The sequence below is a fragment of the Podarcis liolepis genome, assembly GCF_965112155.1.
Source record: "Podarcis liolepis genome assembly, chromosome: 13".
In the NCBI taxonomy this organism is placed as follows: Eukaryota; Metazoa; Chordata; class Lepidosauria; order Squamata; family Lacertidae; genus Podarcis; species Podarcis liolepis.
In genome coordinates, this window is record NC_139573.1 from 51,787,981 (window position 1) to 51,801,068 (window position 13,088).

Below are 13,088 nucleotides of genomic sequence, written 5' to 3' on the forward strand. Positions count from 1 at the left end.
ACTGTGGTGCCCAGAACTGGACACAGTACTCCAGGTGAGGTCTGACCAGAGCAGAATACAGTGGCACTATTACTTCCCTTGATCTAGATGCTATACTCCTATTGATGCAGCCCAGAATTGCATTGGCTTTTTTAGCTGCCGCGTCACACTGTTGGCTCATGTCAAGTTTGTGGTCAACCAAGACTCCTCGATCCTTTTCACATGTACTGCTCTCAAGCCAGGTGTCACCCATCTTGTATTTGTGCCTCTCATTTTTTTTGCCCAAGTGCAATACTTTACATTTCTCCCTGTTAAAATTCATCTTGTTTGTTTTTGTTATTGCCTTTTATCAGAAGATCCCAGGGCGGTGTACACCATTAGAAACACAATTACAGAACACCAAAAATAAAAACATAATAAAAAGCATAAACAGAGGTTGGATGGCTGTCATGGATGCTTTAGCTGAGATTCTTGCATTGCAGAAGGTTGGACTAGGTGACTCTTAAGGTCACTTCCAAGTCTACGATTCCATGATTCTCTTAATCTATGAACTCGAACTCGCTTCAGTCCCAGTCAGCATAGCCAATGGTCAGGGATTGACCATAGCCAATGGTCAATGAGGAACGGCTAAGGGAGCTGGGCATGTTTAGCCTGGAGAAGAGGAGGTTAAGGGGTGATATGATAGCCATGTTCAAATATATAAAAGGATGTCACATAGAGGAGGGAGAAAGGTTGTTTTCTGCTGCTCCAGAGAAGCGGACACGGAACAATGGATCCAAACTATAAGAAAGAAGATTCCACCTAAACATTAGGAAGACCATCTTGACAGTGAGAGCTGTTCGACAGTGGAATTTGCTGCCAAGGAGTGTGGTGGAGTCTCCTACTTTGGAGGTCTTTAAGCAGAGGCTTGACAACCATATGTCAGGAGTGCTCTGATGGTGTTTCCTGCTTGTCAGGGGGTTGGACTCGATGGCCCTTGTGGTCTCTTCCAACTCTATGATTCTATGATTCTATGATGATGGGAGCTTTCATTCACCTAGGGTTGTATCCAGTGCTCTCTGTACACTAGTGCATGGGCTCTTGCACTAGCAGCTGGGTGAGTTTTAATCTTGTGATGCAGAAGAATCCAGCACAGCAGCCGTGCAGGTGGAAACTCGTAGTGCAACAGATTGCACAATCTATTGCACAACAAAGTTATCAGCAAGCTTGCTATGCATCCTGTTGCACAACAAAGTCCCTTGGAATAAAAGCTAAGCTTTATGTGAACATCATGAGCCTGTTTCTGTCCACGTATTTATTTATTTCCATAAGAGGTAACCCTGTCCATATACAAGGCAACTTGAAGAACCCTATACCATGAGATGATTGTACTTTCTTTTCTGATAGGAACTAAGACAGTATTGTCAACAGTTTAAACCTGAAGCCCCATCCAGTCCATAACTCTGACCAGTGAGCACTTCTCTCAATCCTGAATATATTTATTTATTTATAGATAGGCAGAGGAAGCCAGAGGTCTAGTAAGCCCCTGTAGGGCTGTCTTCCATGGCCCCTGGGGCTGCATTGGAAACCTCTGCAAATAGTCTGAATAACCAGCCTGATTTAAAATAAATAAAACAAATGAGTAAAGAGCAATTCTGATTCAATTGCCGTTCGTAAAGCACCTAGCATATCCACCTTTTTTCTTTAGCTCACCTGTCACTGCACCATTGCAGAATAAGAATAATGGAAATACAGAAGATTTCAGGTGTGCTAGAAACCTTCCATAATGGAGAATGTCAAAACAGGTTTCAAATACTTGAAAGCAATTAGTTCTGACTTCTTCTTTAAGCAGGAAAGATTCCATCCAAAATCTGAGCAATTAACAGAGCGAGCAGGCAAAGGTCACATGCTATGGATCGTTGGCTGCTCAAATTATTTCAGGTAGTCTGGCTGCTCTTTTGGAGTCTGAGTCAGTTCACACCAGGTTGCCCCATAAAATGTTTTTTGATGGGCATAAAATTGATTCACAGCATGACCTAATACCTTTCAAAACTTTTTTATATATAAAAAAATATGGGAATATTCCTCTTTTTCTATCCACCTGTGGATAATTTGCTACTTTAATGAATAAATATGCAGCACGAGATATGGCACAGCATTCCAAACATAAGCTTTCCCCAGCCAGGTGTTCAGGGCTGATGTGCAGAGTGGCTACTTTATCATCATCTTGTTTTATAGGCTAACATAGTCAATTGACAAGTTGCTGTGGTGAGCAGTTTACAGTCTAAGTTTAGAAACTATGAGAGCTTCTCTCATAATTCTTCAACTCTAGAGCGCCCAGTGAAGTTGATTGGCCATAGCTTAAAGAATGACAAGAGGAGGAACTTTTCCATACTACAGTGGTACCTTGGAAGTTGAAGGGAATCCATTCTGGAAGTCTGTTTGACTTCAAAAACATTCAGAAACCAAGGTGCCGCTTTCGATTAGCTGCAGGAAGCTCCTGCAGCCAATCAGAAGCTGTGGAAGCTGTGTCAGACGTTCTCAAACCAGAACACTCACTTCCGGGTTTCCGGCATTCGGGAGCCAAAACATTCGACTGGCAAGGCGTTTATCAACCAACGCACGACTGTACACATAATTAACTTTGAAACTCACCACCTCAAGATGTGTTGATGATTACCTCAAGCCTAGATGGCTTTTAAAATAAGATTAGACAAATCAACATGTGTCCTCAGTCGTGTATACACTCTCTCGCACAATGAATATCCAAACACGGTGTGTTTCCTAAGATCCTGGCCCAAAGTCATGGCACCATGATAACAAGTTTTTCACAATGATAACAAGAAAGTAGGAATAGCACACAGCCTACAACAGCATCCAGCACTGAATGCACATTACTGCGCAGTGTGTACACACCCCGATTCAGAGTAAGGGCAATGCTTCTAAAATTGCTGTCCTTTAAATGCTACAGCAGATACATGGAAGCCTGTTTTAAACAGCTAAGCCTACAGTACTGCTGCACTGATAAGAGACCCAACCATGTGATGGCTGGTCATAAACATTACAGCAGTGCTGTGGAAGAGACTCATGAAGGTAGCAACTATAGCACTGCTGTAACATCTAAACAAGCATCACTTTTTTAAAAAAAATACTTTATTGATTTTATCATACAAATTATAAAACGTACCACACAAATTATTACAAATACACTTTTTTTTTTGGACTTCCATCAGCACCTCCGATGATCTTCCGTCTTAACCTCTTTTTATGCATTACTTAATTTTATATTGTCTTTACCTCTCTTAACTTATCCTCTCCCCTTTTCCATTTTTACAATATTTCCAATAATACTCCTCACAGAACTTCTTGCAAACCTACAAACGTTGTCTGATCATAAACAAGCATCACTTTTGAACCCTCTTCTAGCAATCACTGGAAAAAATGTGGCAAGGGAGGACGTTTTTCAGTGCTGCTGGGAATTTGCATGAAATGCACTCTCTTCCCCTAAATGAACTCAGCCCCAACTGTGAAAGGATGGAAAGGAGTTGTGTTGCCTGCTTGTCTATGTTAAGGATCCCCTTTTTAGACAACGTCTAAGACCTCCCATCACAGGTAGAGCTAATCCTCTGTGCTGCTTCTCTACTGAAGACATGTTCCAGGAAGCTAGGCAGGCACCTGAAAGCCCGTGCAAAATTTGAATTCCTGGGGATCTTCCCCCCTCAACCTCATTTCTAGTCACTTTTACTCAGAGAGAAGCTGCTCATCCTGCCCTTCTTCCCCACAACCAACAAGCAACTTCTTTTTCCTTTTCCTATTCATCTTAAAACTTAAGGTGCTTAAGATGCTACGTGAGTGTAAGCAAGAAAGGATTATAAATGCAAGCTTCTGAAGTTTCCTGCAGAGACTATGTCAAGCTGCAAGGTGCAAATTCCTCTTTGTGGATAATAAGCAGCCTGAATACGTACTTATTATGTGAAACAACAACAAAAGAACCCCTGCCACGGAAAACCGAAGCAGATGCTTGAAGCTCAGAATATGAGTGGCTCGGAAGAAAATGAAGGGGCAAATCGTTTCTCCTCCTTCGATGGCTGCAGTCCCACTATATCTGAGTACCAAAAATAGCTGGAGGATATAAACAATAATTCTCAGTTGATCTCCATTTTCGTTTAAACGGCCTTTCCTCGAAAATCAGTAAAAGTTTATGCCACCATGATAAGCCTGGTGTAGAATACTACACACACACACACACACACACACACACACACTGCAATAATAGCCAATGGGAGCTTCTCTCACATTCAGATTTGCAGGCAAAGGGACCCTGATCTGGACTGAGATCATAGTTTGCCTCTCTGTGTGTCTGTTTCTCTGTGTGTCATTGGATTGGATATGGATCTGCTTGCACTGGCAATTTGTGAAAGCGTTGGGGTTTTTTTTTTGGGGGGGGGGTTGCCCTCAGCTAACTTCCCATGTAGTTTGGACTTTGAAATTGAAATACTTTATTGTCACTTGTACAACTTGTATACAGTGAGATTACATGAGCACCCCCACTCAGCTCTCTTAGACTTAATTCCCCTCGTTTACTGACGCACACCCACCAAACCCAAAAGTCAGTTGCCCTGTTATTATCTTTTCATTCAGCAGCCTAACAGCCCATGGATAGAAGCTGTTCTTTACCCCGTTGGTGCGACTAATCATGCATCTATATCTTCTACCTGAAGGCAGGAGATCAAGAAAGTGCTGGCCAGGGTGTGAATCATCCCTGAGAATTTTCCCCACTCTCCTGAGGCAACGTTCTTCCGCTATTTCATCCAGCGGATTCATGGGACAGCCCATAATATTTTGTGCTGTATTCACCACCCTCTGTAGGCACTTCCTATCAGATGATGTCAAACCAGTGTACCACACCGTGATGCAGTATGAAAGGACACTTTCTATTGTTAACCGGTAGAAGGAGATCATCAAATGTTGATTGACATCATTCTTCTGCAATACTATGAGGAGATGGAGTCTCTGTTGGGCTTTCTTAACCACCTGGGTTGTATTTATTTTCCAAGTAAGATACCAGTAGGTGAAGTATTGGGAGCTCAGAGCCACAGCGTATGAACGCGCCGCCATCTTGGAATGGTGAGCTTCAGTCCAATGAAGCAATCGTTGTGTGAAAAAATGGTCAAATCCTATGAAGTTGCCCTAAGATCCTTGGAGGAAGGATGGAATTAAAATGTGCTTTTAAAAAAATAAAATTTTAATAAAGTTAATAGATAAGCACAATATGAATAGTTAATTTATCAGTCAATGGACAAGATAGCTTCTCCAGTGGAAGGCTGTTCTGATATGGCATATATGCCACAGAAGAAAGTTACATTTTTTAATAAATGTAATTTCTAATGACAAAGATTATAACCCCTTGCTTTGCTTCCATGCATGTAGTGCCCCTAGTTGGATTAGGGCTGTTATGCTGAGACGCTAAATGCAACAGCAGACTAATAAGTGTTTTGGAGGTGAAACATGTCTGGTCATAGTAAGAACAGGACAAGGTGTCTGGAAGAACATCAAGCTAGCCAACATTTTCATCAGGGAGCCACGTGCAATGATTCTGCTTATCCCTCCAACCCTGGAACAGCCCTTCATATTTTTAAGAATATGTCCATATTTTTCTCCATGTAGTATATATACCTTAAAAAAAAAGATCTACAATTGAATAAATGGAGAACACTTGCAACCATTGGGTTGCTTTGCTTCTGAGAAGAGGCAGCCCATTCTTACCAACATGGCTTCACTCAGCACTGTGCAAGCATATGGGTGCTGACTAGATAGCAGACCTTGAGGGTGCCAACAGACATCGCCTGTGCTGGAAGCTGGAAGCCAATCAGTGCAGAGATGTGTGAGGATTTCATTTGGCCCACATTTGTGAACCAACCTGATTCACACTTCCCAGACTAACATGTATCCGAACACCAGTTTTTGCACCCTTCTGGACTCTGCAGTTTAGTTCTATAGGTAGGGGGTGAGGGATAATTTTGATTCACTGCACATTTATAGGTGAGCCTACCAAATTCACACTTTCTGAAGCAATACAGGAAGCACAGCTATCTGCCACTTTTTAAAAATAATAATTGCAAGGCAGTTCTCCAGCCAAGTAATGTGCACCAAAATATATGTGCCTGTTGGTGAAAATGGTATACAAAAATGCATTATACAAGGCATTCCTTCAGAATGGATAGGTTTGATCTTCTTGCAGCCCACGGGACTCTCAAGATTCTTCTAGCCAGGCACAAACAGCAAGGGGGGGGGGAATCAGGATGCAAATGTTTGGATTTGAGAAGAGGTATGATCTGGAATAAGGAAGGAAGGAACAGAAGCAAAGGTCAGCCAAACTTCTGAAAGCAAAGAAAGGACAAAATCATATACAAACTCCAAAACCACTTAGGCACTGCTGCTAACAGCTAATTAGCAAAGGGCACAGAAATCACTGGAAGAGTTCTTTCTACATAAAAGGAGTCTTTTGTATATTCATAAGACAAGATAGATCAGAAAGGTCGAAAGAAAGCTAGGATGGATAAAAGTCCACGATTCATACAAATATAACTGACTCATCCATCTCTCTGCTCTGTATATAAATCATCACCCTGGTCGAGCATGCGGTCAGTCTGTGATTTCCACAACAGATAACTGATCAAATGACCATCTGGAGAAGCCAATCCCGGATTGGAAGCTAGAGTTGTCAATCACAGAACCCCACTTCCTCCTGTGCCTCCCCACCCTAGGTGTTTTCAATCTATGGGGAGCTTGGAGGAAATTACAGTGGTACCTCAGTTTACGAACGGCCCTGTTTACAAACTATTCGGTTTACGAACTCCGCAAAACCGGAAGTAGTGTCCCAGTTTGCAAAATTTACCTTGGTCTAAGAATGGAATCCGAATGGTGGAAGGGCACCAGAGGCAGGAGGCCTCATTAGGGAAAGCACACCTCGGATTCAGAACCGTTTCGGTTTAAGAACAGAGTTCCAGAATGGATTAAGTTCGTAAACCGAGGTACCACTGTACAAAAATGCAGCAAATATTTTAGAAGCCCCTCACCCTGCCAAGGTTCCAGGAGAACGGAGCCAGCTGGCCTTGCCTTGGGCCACCTCAGGCTCCAAGACAGTCCCAATATCTTCAAGGTGAGGTTTCTCACCCCAAACTCATTCCTCATCTGAGTCAAATACATAGCCCTGGCCTTTCCCCCCTCAATATCCAAAATCCATTCATATGGATATGTGTACTTTTGTTTTTAAATGTCTAAGAATTGTGTCTCCTAGTTTTGACAAGTAGAAAACCAAATGAACAGTTAAAACTCTCAACCTCATATTTACTCTTAGATATCAGGCCAATGGTGATCTTCCTCTTGGTTACTGCTCATCTTCATTTTCTTCTTGTTAAAATTTCTTAGAAACCATCCTAAAAAAATTAAAATAGATAATCATCATCATCATCATCATCATCAGCTTGTTCCGCATAGGAATTTTCAAATAATGAATTCCTTAAACAACTCTGCTGTGAATTAAGCATGTGCATAGCTCTGCTGTTGAAACCAAGAAAACTTGGCCGACTAATAATAATAATAATAATAATAATAATAATAATAATAATAATTTATTATTTATACCCCGCCCATCTGGCTGGGTTTCCCCAGCCACTCTGGGTGGCTTCCAAAAGAATATTAAAATACTGTGATACATCAAACATTAAAAGCTTCCCTAAACAGGGCTGCCTTCAGATGTCTTCTAAAAGTCTGGTAGTTGTTGTTCTCTTTGACATCTGGTGGGAGGGCGTTCCACAGGGAGGGCGCCACTACCGAGAAGGCCCTCTGCCTTGTTCCCTGTAACTTGGCTTCTCGCAGTGAGGGAACCGCCAGAAGGCCCTTGGTGCTGGACCTCAGTGTCCGGGTAGAACGATGGAGGTGGAGACGCTCCTTCAGGTATACTGGACCGAGGCCGTTTAGGGCTTTAAAGGTCAGCACCAACACTTTGAATTGTGCTCGGAAACGTACTGGGAGCCAATGTAGGTCTTTCAAGACCGGTGTTATATGGTCTCGGCGGCCGTTCCCAGTCACCAGTCTGGCTGCTGCATTCTGGATTAGTTGTAGTTTCCGGGTCACCTTCAAAGGTAGCCCCACGTAGAGCGCATTGCAGTAGTCCAAGCAGGAGATAACCAGAGCATGCACCACTCTGGCGAGGCAATCCGCGGGCAGATAGGGTCTCAGCCTACGTACCAGATGGAGCTGGTAGACAGCCGCCCTGGACACAGAATTGACCTGCGCCTCCATGGACAGCTGTGAGTCCAAATGACTCCCAGGCTGCGCACCTGGTCCTTCAGGGGCACGGTTACCCCATTCAGGACCAGGGAATCCTCCACACCTGCCCGCCCCCTGTCCCCCCAAAACAGTACTTCTGTCTTGTCAGGATTCAATCTCAATCTGTTTGCCGCCATCCATCCTCCAACCGCCTCCAGACACTTATCAGCTCTCTTGCCCCACCTCTACACACACACACACACACACACACACACACACACACACACACCTTTGATTTTTAAGAGGAAACCTGCTGTTTTCAACAGCATGGATAACATCCTTGGAGACCAGAAGTCATGGAGTTCTATTTACATAATCTCATACCCCCTGCCCTTCTGCAGGATGTGTTGATTTATTGAGAGCATTGAATATAAATTGCTCAGCTCTGTTTTTCACCCTGCAATCTCCTTGATATAGAGCTACCTTTAAATCTTTGACTTAACCTGTTCTCAATGACTTTGTCTCAAATAAGAGTGTTCCAAGGCCTTAAATTTAATTTGGGACAATTACTCTTGATGAATTCGGGACATTTAAGCTTGAGTAGTTGGGAGGGAGATCCAGAGGTTTTGAATTAGCCTCGTAATATTTTATGTCCTCATGACTCCTGTATTTTAGTTAAATGGAGGTGATGGTATTAATTGAACCAGCCTCGTTAGAAAATGAACTGCCTATTACGTATCATTGTTGATGGGGTGGGGAGAGACAGGAGTTTAGGCGGGGCTCCTTTCCCCTTTAAAGTCTCTACCAGCTTTACACACCCTGAGATTAATTGCTTTGAGATTAACACATTAATTAAACTACGTGCGCACATTATATTATGTACTATAAAAATCCCTTTCTCAGAAGCTTCTGACACACACACCATGGCAGAGCAGGCCCCCAATTCTTGGACTCGTAGATCACTTACCATTGTCAGAAATGTTAATAAAGGTCCATTGGCAGTGCACCACAAAATGAAGGGCAATAGCATATTTTTATGGGAAAAAATAGACCTCAAGGTTCTCCACTAAAATGTGATTGTGCACATGAGGCACTTTGCAAACATACCTTGCAAATGACGGGTGGAATGATTTTAGATACTGTTTTCATCAGAAGTGGAAATCTGAGAAATCTTACTAGACTTAGCAAAATTATTTCTTCTCTCCTGAAACATTGATTGGATGTTTCTCCTGAATGGGACCCTCCAAATTCACCTGAGGCTTGCTTACCCTTCCTTCCATCTCCCTTTCCTCCCTTGATCCCCTTTCCTTATGTTTATATTGCCAGATCTCCAGGGCAGAGATCTGTCTTCATGCCTGTACATAGGAACACTAAGTTACATAGGGCCATTGGTCCATCTAGCTCAGCGTCATTGACATTGACTGGAAGAAGTTCTCCAGCATTTCAGACAAGAGCCTGTTTTGGAGACGCTGAGGACTGGACACTTTAGATGCAAAGCTGATGCTCTATTACTGAGCAACCAAAATGGTCAAAGGCCTGGAAACGATGCCTTATGAGGAACGGCTAAGGGAGCTGGGCATGTTTAGCCTGGAGAAGAGGAGGTTAAGGGGTGATATGATAGCCATGTTCAAATATATAAAAGCCATGTTCAAATATATAAAAGGATATCACATAGAGGAGGGAGAAAGGTTGTTTTCTGCTGCTCCAGAGCAGTGGATCCAATGGAGCAATGGATCCAAACTACAAGAAAGAAGATTCCACCTAAACATTAGGAAGAACTTCCTGACAGTAAGAGCTGTTCGACAGTGGAATTTGCTGCCAAGGAATGTGGTGGAGTCTCCTTCTTTGGAGGTCTTTAAGCAGAGGCTTGACAACCATATGTCAGGAGTGCTCTGATGGTGTTTCCTGCTTGGCAGGGGGTTGGACTCGATGGCCCTTGTGGTCTCTTCCAACTCTATGATTCTATGATTCTATGATTCTATGATTCTATGATTCTACACTAGTGGCCAAAATTGTGGAAACCTTTTGGGGAAAGTATTTCTGAGGTTTGATGGCTCATAACACCACTTTTTTGGAGTAATACCATAAAATTATATATCAATGGAAAGATAATTTAATGAAGAATGTGATGCAACAAAGTTTGTTCAATTATCTGTATTATATCAAAAGTTATAACCAAATAACCAGAAAAAGAAGCAGAACTTGCTTAGGTTGATATGCAGTCGCTTTCCTTCATTTGAATGTAGCCAATGAGCATGAATGTTTAGAGAGCCAATCAGGTGTTATGAGTCATCAAACCTTGGAAACACACCTTTTCCCAAAGGTTTCCACAATTTTAGCCACTAGCGCACAGCCCCTCTCTCAGCAAAGCACTATTCATACCAATAGCACTGTGTACATATCTCTCACTATATTCATACAACAAGAATTGCAATCCCAGCCTCAGATTCGCAGCTGGGAATCCAGTGCTAGGGAAAGGCAAATGGGGTTCACAGAATAGCTGGACTAATCATCTGAATGAATGCCTCGCAGGTGTCATGTAAATAAATGGTAAATGTATCCCTGCCCGTACGGGCCAGTCGTGTCCGACTCTAGGGTTGTGCGCTCATCTCACTTAAGAGGCCGGGAGCCAGCGCTGTCTGCAGACACTTCCGGGTCACGTGGCCAGCGTGACGAAGCTGCTCTGGTGAGCCAGCACCAGCGCAGCACATGGAAACGCCGTTTACCTTCCCGCTATAAAGCGGTACCTATTTATCTACTTACACTTAGGGGTGCTTTCGAACTGCTAGGTGGGCAGGAGCTGGGACCGAAAGACGGGAGCTCACCCCACCGCGGGGATTCGAACCGCCGACCATACGATCGGCAGGTCCTAGGCACTGAGGTTTTACCCACAGCGCCACCCGCGTCCCAGGTGTCATGTAAGAATGTGTTAAATCTCCCCAGGGAATATTCAGTCTTATCGGGACTCCTGCCTCCCCACCCCCCAAGTTGAAACACCTCAAATATTCAACCTTGAATTTTTGCTGGAGGCAAAGTTTGTCTCCATTGGTGAAATCTGTTTACTAAGCCACCCACTTGCATTTTCCTCTCAGCTACCTTTACAGAAAGCTGTAAGGAAAATAACATCCTCCACCAATTGGCAGAAGCAGAAAGCACGAGGGGAACTGAAAAACACTATGCATGTTGGATAGAGTTGCCCTCCACGTTTTATTGTAACGTCTGGAATATAAGTTAATGAGCAGAAGGGTATCTAGGCCATTTGTATCTTCTTGTCGGCCAGCTTCCCTCAGAAAGGTGCAGCTGGATACTGGTCTGCCCTGAACATGTGACCTCCGGAAAGCAGGGGGGCACAGAACTTCTCATGGAGAGATAGGAAGTACTTTTCTCTTTGCGAATGGGAGCTGAGATTGAAGATCCTGCAGAATGCTTTAAATGGGGAATTGCTAAGCTTTGCTGGCTGAATCACTTCTTGCTAAAATAACACACAGGAGGGGAAGCATTGAGTGACCCTAATACCTTGGACCTGGTTTAGCAATTCCTGGCTTAGAGCTGCAGAAACTTTGATTCTGCCACCTGCTGGTTGGAGTTCCTTATTGCAACACACTCCCATTGCTACTGCAGCCTCTGTGTTGAAACAGGATATTGCAACAATTGCAAATTTCTGTGTCCAAAGTAACCTTACACATTTGATAGTTTCAGTTACAGATAGGTAGCCGTGTTGGTCTGCCATAGTCAAAACAAAAAAATTCCTTCCAGTAGCACCTTAAAGACCAACTAAGTTAGTTCTTGGTATGAGCTTTCGTGTGCAAGCACACTTCTTCAGATAGGATCTGAAGAAGTGTGCTTTCACACGAATGCTCATACCAAGAACTAACTTAGTTGGTCTTTAAGGTGCTACTGGAAGGAATTTTTTTGTTCTTACACATTTGCTGCATCCCTGAACTTGACTGTGAGTAAGGGGCACAGACTTGCTTTGGCATGGGAAGAGGTTGGACATGTTGGACAAATATAAATGTTGTTCTGTTACCTATATTGCTAATCTCCAGTTCATCCACTGTTATTTGTTAGCTGAATAAATGTCATTGCTTTCACATATCTTGGGGCTCTGTGTGCTACGGTAAAGCTGCTACTCAGTTACCCCCAATGGCCAACTCCATTTGAATGCATTTTAAAGGGTTTTTGCCAGGTTTTGATTAAGGTAACAATGAAATACAACATTGCTATTATTTATTAATTGGGAGCATCAGGACATGAGACAAGTCAGCTAAGCTTGGGGTGGCAGGAGTGGAACCTGGGTATTCAGATACAGTGGTGCCCCGCAAGACGAATGCCTCGCAAGACGGAAAACTCACTAGACGAAAGAGTTTTCCGTTTTGGAGGTGCTTCGCAAAACGAATCTCCTATGGGCTTGCTTCGCAAGACGACAATGTCTTGCGAGTTCCTGCGGTTTTGTTTCCCTCCCCCCCTTTTTCTAAGCCGCTAAGCCGCTTATCAGCTGATCCGATCAGCTAAAAGCCGCTAAAAGCCGCTAATAGTGCTAATAGCGCTAATCCGCTAATCCTTCAATGGGCTTGCTTCGCAAGACGAAAAAACCGCTAGATGAAGAGAATCACAGAACGGATTCTTTTCGTCTTGCGAGGCACCACTGTAGTTACTGTTGGATTCTTAAGCCTTATCAGAGGAAACTGGCCACTCTCCAGGCACTCGGCTTAAGCTCCTTGTTGACCTCCCCATCTGCGTCTCCCGGCAGGATACAGGCTAGGTCAGTATCGGCGATCCTCCTCAAGAGTGAGAAGAACACACCACTCTTCCCTCCTCCCTGCCTCCCCCAGGGAGGGGAAAGAGACAGACAGAAA